The sequence below is a fragment of the Mandrillus leucophaeus genome, unplaced genomic scaffold (assembly GCF_000951045.1).
Source record: "Mandrillus leucophaeus isolate KB7577 unplaced genomic scaffold, Mleu.le_1.0 Scaffold253, whole genome shotgun sequence".
In the NCBI taxonomy this organism is placed as follows: domain Eukaryota; kingdom Metazoa; phylum Chordata; class Mammalia; order Primates; family Cercopithecidae; genus Mandrillus; species Mandrillus leucophaeus.
Window position 1 is genome coordinate 2795693 of NW_012102621.1, and position 14870 is coordinate 2810562.

At 48.4% G+C, this 14870-nt stretch overlaps 1 protein-coding gene across 1 annotated transcript in view; it reads right to left on the reverse strand.

Annotated features, from left to right (window-relative positions):
* Window positions 1-14870, reverse strand: part of SNX29 (sorting nexin 29) — a gene marked incomplete at its 5' end in the record, with an annotated part of 600769 nt that overhangs the window by 163434 nt on the left and 422465 nt on the right. The gene's annotated exons all lie outside the window — the stretch shown is intronic.

Below are 14870 nucleotides of genomic sequence, written 5' to 3' on the forward strand. Positions count from 1 at the left end.
GTGGATCACCTGAGGTCAGGAGGTCGAGACCAGCCCGGCCAACTCGGCAAAACCCATCTCTACTAAAAATACAAAAATTAGCCAGGCATGGTGGTGCACGCCTGTAATCCCAGCTACTCAGGAGGCTGCGGCAGGAGAATCACTTGAATCCGAGAGGTGGAGGTTGCAGTGAGCCGAGATCGCACCACCACACTCCAGCCTGGGCAACAGAGTGAGACTCCATCCCAAAAAAAAAAAAAAAAAAAAACGAAGGGAAGGGGAGGGGATGGGAGGGGAGGGGAGGGGAAACCCAGAGGGACAGAAACTGGTGCCGATGACCACACCATGCCCAGAAACCCTAAGACCACAGTCAGACTGAGCAGGTCCCTTTCCCCTTCTCACCCACTCCACTAGAAAAACAGCTTTCTAGCAAAATAAATAAATAAATACAATTCTCATTGTCAACCTGAATGTCCTACATCTGATGTGTGTTGTGTCTCCAGACTGATTTATCTCCTGATCAGGTTAATGTGGAGGAAGGACGCTGGCATACGGTTTTGCAGCCATTGATGAAAAGTGGTATTTAGAGTTACGGCTGTCTTAAGTATGAAATATCACCAGCCAATTAACACGAATTTTAATTTAAATCTGTACTACAACAATAATTGGTCATTAAAAGTTCCGGGTGAATACTATCAGGAGTGACTCGGTAGTCACGCCAGGGAAGCACTTTCCCGACATGCGGGAATCCTCCAATGTAAAACAAATCCCACATGCATTTGCATGTGGTTCCGGCTCCCAGAGAAAAACGTGCCCTGCCGCTTTATCTGTTCCCTTCCCCTTCCCAGGAGCTCAGAAACTCAATGCTGCGGTCCAAGACAGACGGTGCGGAATACCAAGAAGCCATCCAATTACCGCAGGTAGAGAAAGTTCGCTCGCTGTCGGCCTACTGTGCTTCTCTTCCCAGGGCTCAAGAAAAACAGGGAGAGGCGGGGATTTATGGATTTCGTCTCCACATCAAGGACTACGGAGGGACAAAGAGAAAAAAGGAAAGGGGGAGGGAAAGGGTAAGGAGGGTGAGGAGAAAAGAAGTGGGAGGAAGGAAAGAGAAGAGAGGAAACAGAACAGGAGAGAGGCAAGAAGAGGAGGAAGAGAAGAGGGAAATGACAGGGAAAAAGAACGATGAGGAGGAGGGAAACAGAATGAGAAGGAGGAGGAAAGAGGAAGAGGAAAGAGGGAAACAGAAAGAGAAAAGTTAAAGACCAGGGGAGAGATGGAGAGTGTGCAAAGCAGGGAGCAAAGAGAAGGAAGGAAAGGAGAACCGCCCATCCCCTCTGACCTACTAGCTCCCTCCCTGACATGCCAGAGGAATGTCCTCATTGCCCCTGGCCCTCACAGACAGATGCGCGGAGACCAGGTGAGCTAGACAGCCCGAAACAAGGAAAGACACGTGGACAGAGACAGCGTCCATGGAAGCTCACTTCTGGAATCAGGACCCTCTAGACACTGAACACAGGAAGCCCAGTGTGCCAAGACGTACACACAGCCTGGGCTACACGTAAGAAACACAAAGCATTTTCACTGCAGACTAGCCTGAGGGGAATGCAAGTTTCATAAACAGTAAGATATGGAGGGATTATGGAATAGAATGCAAACCTCCCCTGACTGTCTAACATGGAATGGCAGGCGCCCAAGAAGTACTGTGCCTGAGGTGGCTGGCATCCCGGCAGCGCCTGGGAGGCCCTTCCCCTTACTCGAGCGTATCTCACTGAGATCAGTGCCTGGCATGCAGAGGGGCTCCAGAAATGTCTAGTTTTATTTTACTTCTAATTGGCACATAATAATTATACACAGTTATGGGGTTGATATGTTTGTCCCCTCCAAGTCATGTTGCAATGTGACTCCTGATGCTGGAGGTGAGCCTAGTGGGAGGTGTCTGGGGCATGAAGCAGACGCCTCATGAATGGCTTGGTGCCCTGCCCATGGGAATGAGTGTGTTCTTGTTCTGTTAGTTCATGTGAGAGCTGGTGGTTGGGGTAGAGTAACACCTCCTCCTCTCTTGCTCCTTCTCTTGCCAGGTGACACGCCTGCTCCCCCTGCACCTCCCGTCATGACTAAAAGCCCCCAAGGCCTCCCCAGAAGCCGAGCCAATGCTTCTTGTACAGCCTGCAGAACTGGGAGCCAAAGATACCTCTTCTCTTCGTCAATTACCCAGCGCCAGGTGTTCCTTCACAGCCATGCAAAATAAACTAACTCAGGGGCAGGATGTGGTGTTTTGCTACATGTATCCATTTTGTAATGATCACATCAAGGTAATGAGCAGATCCATCAACTCAAATACTTCTCCTTTCTTTGTGGTGGACACATTCAGAATCCTCTCTTCTAGCTATTTTGAAATATTGTTATCCATAGTCATTGTTAACCATAGTCACCCTGCTGTGCAACAGATCACCAGAACTTCTTCCTCCTGTCTAACTGTGACTCTGCAATGCCAGTGAGTGACTGGGCTGTGCCCCCCGCCAAGCCCCTGGCCTTTACTTGCTCTGTGCTAAGTGTACTTGAGGGGCAGTTTAAGAAAAGCTGAGAGGGACTCGGCGTTTGAGGAGGTGGGCCCATGAGCAGTCTCTGGGGTCAGAAACGGAACAGAGCACAGCCTGCCCCATTCTGGGTTCCTTACCTCCCACGGGCTGATGCAAAGGGGCTGCGGCTGTCTTTTTCAAACCAGAGGACAAGCCAGGCGGCCATCCTCAGAGCCTGTTTAACTCAGGCAGATGCATGTGTCCGAGAGTACGGCCCTGGCCACATTCAGAAGAAGGCCCCCGTTCCACCAACGCTCCCAGGATGAGCTGTACAGGGAAGAGGTCCTGTCATTTCCTCCTGACAAGATGATCTCCCCAGGGGAGATGGGGTTTAAGAGATGTCCCTTTCCAACACCCCTAAAAATGAATCTAACTACTTTGGGTGTAGGAGAGAGTGGGCATTCCCAGCCTGGGTTGGGGAGCACAGGGAGTGTGGTGTGGCACTTCAGGGCAGGTGCCATCTGTTCCCATGGAGACCCGCTGGGGAGGAGAGTCCACCTACCTGTCAGCCCTGACCAAGTCCACTCACCAGGCCTCACTTCCTCCCCTGGATGCGGGAGGTAACATCCTAGGCCAGCCCCGATCATCAGGTGGGATGGAAGGTCTGACAGAGGCAGACGCTGGGCCTGGCATAGTGCAGGACCCCCAGACATCAATACCAACCCACCTGCGAGAAGACCTTCATGGGTGGATTAATTCATCTTAGAAAGTTTTTTAAGTTTATACTCTGTGTTCAGGCAGGAGATGAGGGCAAACGGACAATCTGTCCTTGCTGTGTAATTACAAGGCCTCATCCAAACACATTACAGATGCTGTCTGTGAGTATGAAACTCAACGGTGCCAAAAGGAGCTGCTGAGTGCATCCTGATCGAGACTCCGAGGCAGCCCTGACTAGTGGGCAGCAAGGCCATCTCAGCCATTACTGGAGTCCTGTCCCTCCCTGGCCTTCAGGACAGTGTGGTGCTTGTGCGGTGCCTACACCTTGCAGAAGGGAGCTCCAACCTGCAGACAGTGGTCCACTCACCGCCAGCTTGCGGGTCCTGATTTTCTGCTCCCAGGGCACACAAGCAAGCTGGAATTTTTGCCCAGACTTGGAGCCTCGCCTCCCTGGGAGGTCTCTCTTGTTCTGGGGCCTGTCATGGAGCCCTTATCCCCTACCTGTCTCCTCAAAGGAGTCTCTTTAAAAGACAAGAGTCCAGGTGCAGTGGCTCACGTCTGTAATTCCAGCACTTTGGGAGGCTGAGGCACGTGGATCATTTGAGGTCAGGAGTTCGAGACCAGCCTGGCCAATATGGTGAAACCCCATCTCTACTACAAATACAAAAATTAGCCGGGCATGGTGGCGGGCACATGTAATCCCAGTTACTCAGGAGGCTCGGGTGGGAGAATCGCTTGAACCCGGAGGTGGAGGTTGCAATAAGCCAAGAGAGTGCCACTCCACTCCAGCCTGGGAGACAGAGAGAGACTCTGCCTTTAAATACATACATACATACATATATACGAACGAACAAATAAACAAACAAAACCATCCCAAGCTTTTGAAAAACAACAGCTAGGCAGGAAAATGTCTTTGCAGGACTTCTACTTTTACCAGAAATCTCCCTTCCGGTGAGGGAGCAGAAAAGACCAGCTGGCTACACCCAGGGAACCTGGAAGAGGAAAGCGACCAGGAGAATCACAGGTCAACATCTTAGCAAGTTCCTCTTCTTCAGGTTTTTGTTTCTGAAACAATGGAGGTGAAGATGGGATATGGAGGCCACACTGACAAGGTGCCAGTTAAGCCACGCTTAATATGACCCGGTGAAAACAGGATGATTTCCAAACACTACTCTTACATCTCTACTCGTACTTTTAGAGTTGAGGTCTTGCGGTCACCCAGGCTGGAGTGCAGCGGCGTGATCATAGCTCACTGCAGTCTCCATCTCCTGGGCTCAAGCACTTCTCTTACCTCAGTCTGCTGAAGAGCTGTGTTTACACATGCAGGCCACCACACGTGGCTCAAACACCCCCTTACTTTTTAACGCAGTCAGCACTCCCTGTCAGTGGGTTCTGCATCCACAGATTCAACCGACCACAGATTACAAATACTCAAAAAAGTGCATCTCTACTGAATATGTACAGACTTTTGATCTTGTCATATTCCCTAAGCAATACCATATAACAACTATGTACATGGTATTTGCATTGTACTAGATATTGTAAGTAATCTAGAGATGATCCAGTGTCTACAGGAGGACGCACTTAGGTTAAATGCAAACACTATGCGGTTTTATATGAGGGACTTGAGCATCCTCAGATTTGGGTATCCACGAGGGGTCCTGGAACCAATTCCCCACAGACAGCAAGGGATGACTGTATGGTAATTTACATCCCGCCTCATTTAGAACAATGGACACCACCATTTAGGAGCGGTAAGTGAGTAAGGCCACTCTCAGCAAGGAGACTCTGAAAGCAATAGGCTGATGCAGGAAGTGTGGGGCAGGGCACCTGGCGTGAGGACCGTCCAGTGCCTGTGTATGCTCAGCGCGCTGCCTGCCTCCAAGACGACTCAAAGGGAGACAGGATGAACAAGCTGTCTCCTCTGCACAGCAGTGCACCACTGAACACTCACACTGCTTCCGAGGTGCCATTGTCTCGAGAGCCCTGTCACTTCCCACAGAGCCGCCACTCCATGTTCACACCTCGGCTTCCTTCTCCTCGGCATCCTTCCTGCTGTCTCCACCACCTCACCTGGCTCCCTTCTCTGCACCCTCAGGCCTCCTCTGAGAGATCACTGCACCCTGGTTGCCATTCAGTAAGTCAGAACCCTTTTATCCACTCCCACATCCACCCTGTACGCCCCCCTGCCGCCGCCACCTGCCTTTTCCCCAGAACTTTCATTTCCAAGGACAGTTGCTACTGTTGAGGTAGTCTGCTGCAGTTAGGGGGTCCTACCACCACATCAGCAAGAGTGACCTGGCTATGCCCTTCACTGTTTTTATCTCCCCCTTTGAGACATTCCCCAAACTTGTAATGATTACTTCACATTCCCCTTCTCCATTAGAACTTAGCTAATGAGATGAACCTTGCCCAGGCCCAACGCTCCCTTCCCAACAAAACCCAAAGAATCAGTGACAACTGTGGCCACAGAACAGAAACAAAACAAAACCAAAGCTGCCAGTCTCCATGACGAGCAAACGTGACAGCATGCTCCACCTCCCCAGCCCTTGCCTGATCAACACGCCGGGCAGCTCTCCAGATGGGTCACTTCTGGGCACAGAAGGAGTCAGGAAAGGGAGAGAGAGCCAGGTAGCCCTGAGACACAGCAGAGTGTTGAGTGGCCAGAAAGCGGCCCCCGGTCCTCCACTTTGCTACTGAGGGTTTGATCTACTGCAAAACACTTGTTTTGATTTTCTCATATAAAAAGTAAATATAAAAACTCAGACAGTACACCTGCCAAGAGGGTGTGCCCACGTCTACCTATAGACTATTTACAAAGCCCATGTCTTTAGCTTTCCAAGTAAAAAATTATAATCCTGAATGTACCTTTCAAAACACACACACAAACACACAGACGTGTGCACACACACAGGTGAGCTCTACGTTTTCTTCAAAGCCTAATACGCAAAGACTTTATGCATATGAGGCTGAAAAGGTCTCCACCTTAACAGACTTCCCGCATTCCCAGGGACCCACCAATTCCACACTCTGGTCTTTGCAGTGCTCTCTCCCACGTGAAAGTATCACCAATATCAGCTGCCCATGGCAGCTGTGACAATGAGTGACGGGTCAGTGAGAGAGTGGCAGAATTCCTTGCAGGAAACATGTTATGGAAACAGGTTCATTTCACTGACACAAATTCGTGAAGCGCATGCCTTGGTATTCGGGTGAGGAGCAACATGGAGCAGACAGAGGCACAAAGCAGGATCTTGTGCACGACCCAGAGGGAGTTATTCAACCCAGAGTTCCAGCTGCTTCATCTATAAGATGAGGATCATGAAAACAGTGCCTACCCCATAGGTTGCTGAAAGAATTAAGCAGCAATGTGCATTAAACAGCCTGCAGCAGAGGCTGGGGCTGCCTACCCGACGGCCGGCTCTCCCACCCCTTTGCAAAGCCTCATGTAGCCACCCTTGAACTTGGGTTGCTTTCGTGGAGGTCCTGTCTCCCCACCAGGTGCCAGATACCTTAGGAAAATGCTATCTTGCTCTTTGCAGCCCTTTTAAAGCCCTTGGTGAAGTAGATGCTCCATACAGTTTTTTTGAACACAGGGACATGCCCAGAGACATTCGATTTAACAAGGGGAAAATCTTTCTACGTTTCCTTCCAAGTTTAATTGCTTATCACAAGTCAAGTGGTTATTAGATCACAAAGGTAATATTCACACAGTAGCTATGGGCCAAGCATTTCATATGTCATCACACATGGTCACATGCGTGCTGTAAGGTGAGTGGTGTCCCGTCCCTCCTCCTTGTTCCTTTCTCTGCAGAGTGAGGCTACCTTTACCCCACACTAGTTTAGCAAGCCTGCCTTCTTGCTAAGCTAGTGAGGCTGGTGAAGGTCAGCTCAATGTCAAGTTCGGCTCCCACTGGTTCTGCAGGTTCGGCACACGCTGGGCATATAGCAGACCCTTGATCAACAGCTTTGGGATCAATAAAGGCTTTATACTGGAAGGGAAATTTTTAAAACTCGTCCTATTTGGAAAGACAAAAGCAGAGACAGGACAGCAGTGACACATATGTCCAGCAGGAAGGAGAGAGCGTTTTGCCTTTTGCTTTCTGTTTTCACTTACATCAGGCTTTCCTGGGAGCCCTAAGCATTCCAGGAACGGCCAGGGGTTCATGTGCTGTGATCCTCAGAATGCCAGGGTGGAAAGTTCTCGAGAGACAGCAAGAACAAGGGCAAGTGCTCCCTGGTCTGGCTTGACCTGCAACACAGGAGCCCACACTGGCTGGGATGAAACTCACAAATCAAACAGGCAACGGCTGCCTCAGTCCACAGCCGGCTCTCCTGCCTACCTGGCATACAACAGGTGTGACAGGAAGGACCAGGTTTGAGCAAGAGAGAAATGCTTCAGCCTTAGAACGGGTCCTTGTCTCCCCTAAATTTGGAATGGTATCTGCGAAGGCGGAGGCTTCTTAGAGCCCACACCACTGCAGCTGCAGTTCCCATTTCTGTACTCGGCCCAACCATTTCATCTTTCTCTACTCAATGAATTCTTCCCTCTCTGCACAGCTACACAGGAAGCAAGCATAAAGACAGAGCTGTGGGTAAAAGAAAACTCGAGGGCCCAGGGGGTAAGCTATCTTAAGAGAACACTGATGAAAAGGAAGAGCTGAGAAACGCAAAGCCTGAAGTCCAAAAGCATCACCATCCTCCAAACCACCTGAAGCTCATGCAGCCCGCCAAGACGCTGTGATTTATTATTAATAGAAAAATAACACACTTTCCCTGCATTACATATACAAATATGCTTAGCTGGATTAAACCTTTAAAAGTCCCCAAAGGCCAGGCACAGTGGCTTGCACCTATAATCCCAGCACTTTGGGAGGCCCAAGAGGGAAGAACACTTGAGGCCAGGAGTTACAGAACAGCCTGGGCAGCATAGTGAGATCCTGTCTCTTCAAAAATATGGGCATTGTGGTACATGCCTATACTTCCAGATACTCAGGAGGCTGAGGCAGGAGGACTGCTTGAGCTGGGAAGTTCAAGGCTAAAGTGAGCCATGACTGTGCCACTGCACTCCAATCTGGGTGACAAAGCGAGACCCCTGTCTCCAACAAAGTAATAATAATAATCGCTCAGGCTACGTGATTTTGTTCTGCAGGATGGGGGATGGGAAGAGTTTAAAAACTGAACAAGTTTTCCTGGGATACCGTCATTCCTCAGGCCAAGACAACACCCTGTGGCCTCTAGGAAACAGAACTTATTCTAGAAGAAGAAAACGTGGCCAGGCGCGGCGGCTCACACCTGTAATCCCGGCACTTTGGGAGTCCGAGGCGGGTGGATCACGAAGTCAGGAGATGGAGACCATCCTGGCTAACATGGTGAAACCCCGTCTCTACTAAAAATACAAAAAATTAGCTGGACATGGTGGCGGGCGCCTATAGTCCCAGCTACTCGGGAGGCTGAGGCAGGAGAAATCGCTTGAATCCAGGAGGTGGAGCTTGCAGTGAGTCGAGATAGCGCCACTGCACTCCAGCCTGGGCGACAGAGTGAGACTTCCTCTCCCAAAAAAAAAAAAAAAAAAAAGCTTTGCTGAAACAAAGCAACTCTCTTTACAAAGGAGATCTAATCGGTTCTGTTGTGCAAATGAAATACTGTATAACAGCCAGCGTTTGTGGTGGCTAGACGCAAAGGCTGAAATTTATCCCACATGGAAGACCGATTCCAAACACACTGAAGGTACTTTTCAAAGAGAAAGACCTAAGATCCCAGGTAAGTACACTGATGTATGACTTCATACCAATCTGGTGGCTGTAACAGTTGAAGAAAACAAGTAGGTGAACTTTTTTAAGACCTAACATACCTTTAGAGACACCTGAGTGGGCTATTCAGACACTGAATCTCAACCTGTTTGGAAGTCAGGGTATTTGGGGAATAAGACCAAACATCTGCAAAGGTATAAACGAGAAATTAACTAACAACAAATTTCACTCTATCATATGGAAGTGCCAGAAAAATCAAACCAAAATGTGTATTGAGAGAGAGAGAGAAAGAGAAAAACCCAGCAGAACAAGGTACTGGGTTGAGTTTAATTTTGTTTTCCATTTTATTTGACACTCCTTAATCATTTTTTCTCTGGCTAGTGCCTGCCAGCAGCCATGCATCAGCAGAGCGTAATGTGTAAGAAGCACTCACGCATGAAAAACTTAAAATCAGGAACTCTTCAAATATTACTTTGTCCTGAAAAGTAGTCAAATGCTGCCATTTCTTATTTTTAGTGGCAGAACACACCTCAGCTCCCTCTCAGGACATAGGAACACTAAACTTTTTCAATAATTTGCATTCAACCTTGACAATGCACAGCACTTCTTGCTAGAATCCTCTGTGCCAAATATAATTCCAGATTTTTCCACAATACAAGTAGTGGGGGCTCTGTGACTGCACACAGCAGGGGAATTACCTTAGTTTCTTTGGCATGTAGGAGGACATTTTATTTTCTTTGACACGAAGCTTTGCTCTTGTTGCCCAGGCTGGAGTGCAATGGCATGATCTCGGCTCACTGCAACCTCTGCCTCCCAGGTTCAAGAGATTCTCCTGCCTCAGTCTCTCGAGTGGCTAGGATTATAATGTGTGCCACCAAGTCCGGCTAATTTTGTGTTTTTAGTAGAGACAGGGTTTCACCATGTTGGCCAGGCTGGTCTTGAACTCCTGACCTCAGGGGATCCACTCGCCTTGGCTTCCCAAAGTGCTGGGATTACAGGCGTGAGTTACCGTGCCCGGCCAGAGGATATTTTCAAGCAGCCACCCCAAGGCAGGTTCTGGGACCCTGACATTGCTCAAACGAGATGTCCTGAGATACTGGACGGCCAGACAAGTCACTGTGAACCAGCACCCGCTCTGACAACTTTCCAGAGCAAACCATCTCAGCATGGCTCTTGCATATGGAAGGCTTTCTGGGTAATGTGTGCACCACAGTGCACCCAGAGAGGTCCTGTGGAAAAGTCCTGGCTTGGCTGCAGGCCTGCCCTTAGCCCACCATCTCAGGGGTGCAGGTGGCTGTCCATGCAGGTGAGATCTTAGTTGAGCTGGGCCCCACCTTTTGGAATGAGGGTGACTGTCCCAGCTGCTTCTAGTTTTTTTTTTTTTTTTTGAGAAGGGTCCTGCTCTGTCACCCAGGCCACAGTGGCAGTGGCATTATAATAGCTCAGTGCAATCTCAAAATCCTGGGCTCAGGCAATCCTCCTGTCTCAGCCTCCCCAGTAGCTGGGACTATAGGTATGCACCACCATGCCCGGTTAATTTTTACATTTCTATTGGCGAGACAGGGTCTCACTGTGTTGTGTAGGCTGAAATACAGGGGCTATTCACAGATGCGATCACAGCTCACTGCAGGCTCAAACTCCTGGGCTCAAGCAATTTTCCTACCTCAGCCTCTGGAGTTGCTGGGACTACAGGCCCATGCCATCATGTGCAGCTGCTTTTAGGATTTTTAAAGAGCTTGATTCAGTAACATAGAATCTCTACAGACTGGGACCTTGTCAGAGACTGCTTTGGGGGCTAAAAACATGTCAGTAAATGAGATGCTTCCCTGTATCTTTGATTCTTCACCTATAAAATGGGGTAAGAGTTTCTTACCCCACAGAGTGGCTACAAGGGTTGAATGAGCTATTACACAACACACAAACCAGTGAGAGGTGGCTACTAGTTATTATACTGGTTTTTGTTAATCACAGTCTATCTGTTCCTTTATGTCGGTGTTACCCAAATATCAATCATTCATAGAGCATCATGCTAAACTTTGCACTGTTTTCACGATTGTTTGTTTTAGTAGCTTTCTTTAAGCTGACTCATTTCCTTTCTACCTAAAATAATTTTAAAGGGGGACTGTACATCACCATGGTAAATGGAAAAATAGAATTCTGTGTCATAACTAGGAGGCAAATGTAAAAATGAATACAAAGAAAACAAATCTAATTAACCTCAAGTCTGTCGCCCACCAAAGGCATTGACCCCAGCCTTGCTGCTTTTCCTAAGAAGAAAGACCAGAGGCACATGAGAGGTAAGAAAGTGACACAGAGACTTTTCCTCCAAGGAGCTGGAAGCCATGAAGAGCTGAAAAGGGGGGGCCCTTCTCCCTGCATGATGTGCCCTTTCATGGCTAGTGTGGTCCTTCTAAATTCTGACTTGGCACAAAGACACCATCTCGCCTTCCCATACGCTGGGAGGGCTTGTTGCAAGGCAGCCGCCCTGCAGACCTCTGTGTACGGGATAAATGTGCTGTCCAGAACAGAAGCCACCAGCCATGTGTGGCTGCTCAGCATGTGAAATGTGGTGCAACTGACCAGTCAAATCTTTCGTTTTCTTTCTTTCTTTTTCTTTTTCTTTTAGACGGTCTCGCTCTGTTTCCCATGCTGGAGTGCAGTGGCACGATCTCAGCTCACTGCAACCTCCGCCTCCCAGGTTCAAGCGATTGTCCTGCCTCAGCCTCCCAAGTAGCTGGGATTACAGGTGCCCACCACCACACCTAGCTAATTTTTGTATTTTTAATAGAGATGGGGTTTCACCATGTTGGCCAGGATGGTCTCGAACTCCTGACCTCGTGATCTGCCCTCCTTGACCTCCCAAACTGCTGGCATTACAGGTGTGGCCATTTTAATTAATATAAATCTCATTTTAATTAATATAAATCTCAAGAGCCACACACGGCTAGGAGCTCTGGTACGGATAGTGTAGCTCCAGTACCGGGGGGCAGAGCTCTACTGAGAAAGCTCTATGTCTTGGCTCTCCAGTCAAATTTATGCTCACTTTGGGGTTATGCCCTTGTTTTCCTTCAAGGTAAATCTTCCAAAACTAGACAGTGGCTGTCACGGGAATGTAGTTGGCAATTGTCTCCTCTATCCTTTTTTATTGTTTAATCTCAAACCTTGTGTGGAAATTTCTTTTAGAGCTTCTTTTGAAGAATTAACATATTTTATGATCATTAGCAACAGAATTATCCAAATAACCACATTTCTCTCTCACACTGGCTGCCAGGAAGCCCACGGGAAGTTCATAAATCAATGAGCACAACAGTGTAGAATCTCATGATACGTATATACACTTTCTGCTTTTTCCTTTTAAACTCTTAGTTTACATTTTCACTGATCCTGATGTGTGTTTTTTTTTTTACCTCTATCATTCTTTTTTAGATGTTTCTCTAGAAATTATCTCATATCTTTTTGAGGCAGAGTCTCATTCTTGTCACCCAGGTTGGAGTGCAGTGGCGCAATCTTGGCTCACTACAACCTCTGCCTCCTGGGTTCAAGTGATTCTCCTGTCTCAGCCTCCCAAGTAGCTGGGATTACAGATGCCCACCACCACGCTCGGCTAATTTTTGTATTTTTATTAGAGATGGGGTTTCACTAAGTTGGCCAGGCTGGTCTCAAACTCCTGACCTCAGGTGATCTGCCCGCCTCAGCCTCCCAAAGTGCTGGGATTACAGGCATAAGCCACCATGCCCGGCCAGCATACTTTTTAAATTCTAAAATAAGTACTCTTCAACAGTACCAGTCTTTTAAATGAGTCACCTTTTATGCAATATCATTTATATAAAGTAAAAACATGGCAATAAAAGCTTTCTAAAATGCTTCCAAACAGATGCTCTGATTTTGCTCTGCAGGCACCAATCAGAAGCATCATTTGCTAAAAAGAGAAAAATAATTGCATGGAAGAGACGCCACTTCACACACCCCAGCACCAGGGAAGGCTACAGAAGGCCAGAGGCGTGGAATGAAGTTGCTCCCAGTGATGCGGAGCGGCCAGGCCTGGCACTAGCTGGAAGCAGGGCTGCGCCCATGAGAGCTTCACACAGCGAAGGATGGGGAGAGAGTGGCTTCACTGCCACGGTGGCCATTGCGGAAACCATCTCCCAGGCAACGGCATATTTGCTGAGGTCCCTCTCATTTCATAGCTGACTTTCAGGAGCTAAAAATTGCCAAGTTGCTTCATGGGGTGAGAGGAGGGAAAAGTCAAAACTGAAAGGTCAAGGAAATCTCTCAAGTGATAACATGTTTTAATTTTGCTCTAAAATAAAGCCATCTGCTGCGCTGTTTTCATCCTCCAGGCTGCACCTTCCAGCTCTCTGATGACCACAAAGCAGAACTTGAAGGGTCAAATAAGGCAGTGGGTTTGGGGGGGATAAAAGGAGAAAGAAAGAGAAGAGGATTTTTGAAAATCTATAATATCTAATTCTCTCTTTAAACCGGAGCTGGGAACAACATGAACACTCAAGATTCTCCTACGACTGTTGCCCAGCTGAACGTGTCAACTAAAACAACCTTCTCATGCCAAAGTCTAGCTCATCTGTCCCTAAGATTTCCAGTAAGATGTGCATACTATGCTTAGACCCGAGACCAACCCCAGCGGTCATTTGGGAAGGGAGAAATGAATAGAGTGTTTACTGCACGCCAGGTATTTCTAATCTCCAAACAGTTTTACAAGATAGATTACTGTCTCCATTTTACAGCTGAAGAAACTAAGACTCATCTAAGGTCTTAGGATTTAAACCAGGGATTCTGCTTTCAAGTTCAGTGTTCTTTCTTCAACACCCCACTCTTTGGGGAAAAAATATCTTAATAGCCAAGAAAATTTCTTCAATAAGTCAATTTCTCACTAAGAAAAATGGTAACAAAATCCAAGGCTTTGCAGAGAGCTCATAGGGAATAAAACAAAACCTAAAGACAATTATTTTAGCACAAGCAGACAGGAGAAGCAGGAAACAGCTGGGGCTCAGCACCGAGAACAAAGCAGTCCCAGAACAAGGGTGCACAAAAGCCTGGAAATCAGAGTTCGTGGTAACATAGAGGAGAAGGAAGACAGACATGCAGATGACATGTGGGCAGGGCTAAAAGAAGCTTCGGAAAGTCAGAGAGGAGATGGAGAACCGGAGTCCCCTTGATTGGGTAAAATCACCTCCTCAACAGACACACATCTCGCTGCCGCAGATACTCAATGCCCACCTGGGTGCGGCTATCACTAACCCCAAGAAAGCAGAGGTGACGTCCACAGGTCCTGCTTGTCAAGCGTCGGTTGCCCCTTCTTTTGGAAAGAATTCTCTGGCTCTCATTTGGGGAATGTCCTCCCTCCACTCTCAGACATGTGGTCTGGTGAGGTAAACGTCCACCCTGGGGCCAGTGGTGGTCACACGAACCGACCCAGGCCAGTCACAGAGTCCATCACCCAACCTCAAGGTGTAGGAAGAGGCTCAAGATCCAGGACAGACCAGTGAGACCCGCCCATCCAGACGGGCTGAGAACCTGGCGCTGCTGGGGTCATCCTGTCAATCCACAGACAGCTGGCCTGAGAGGGTCACCAAGCAGCAGATACAGGAGACGACAGCAGGTTCCTGGTGGCAGGTCCAGCCACGCCCAAGGCCCGACCTACCACTGGACTTTTCAGATGCAATACAAGCCAACACATCTCCGTTTCTGCTCATGCAGTCCGAGCTGAGATTCCACAGCAGCCATACTACGAGCCTGACTGGCACGAAGAGGCCCACTGTATCCTCCTGCCCACAGAAAGCCACAGACTTCTTACATAAGGCCTCCGGGCAGTTACGATGTGGGTGTATGGAGGGCCATGGCTTCCTAATCATACTGTCCCACCACCAAGAGGCAAAGCACTACAGCA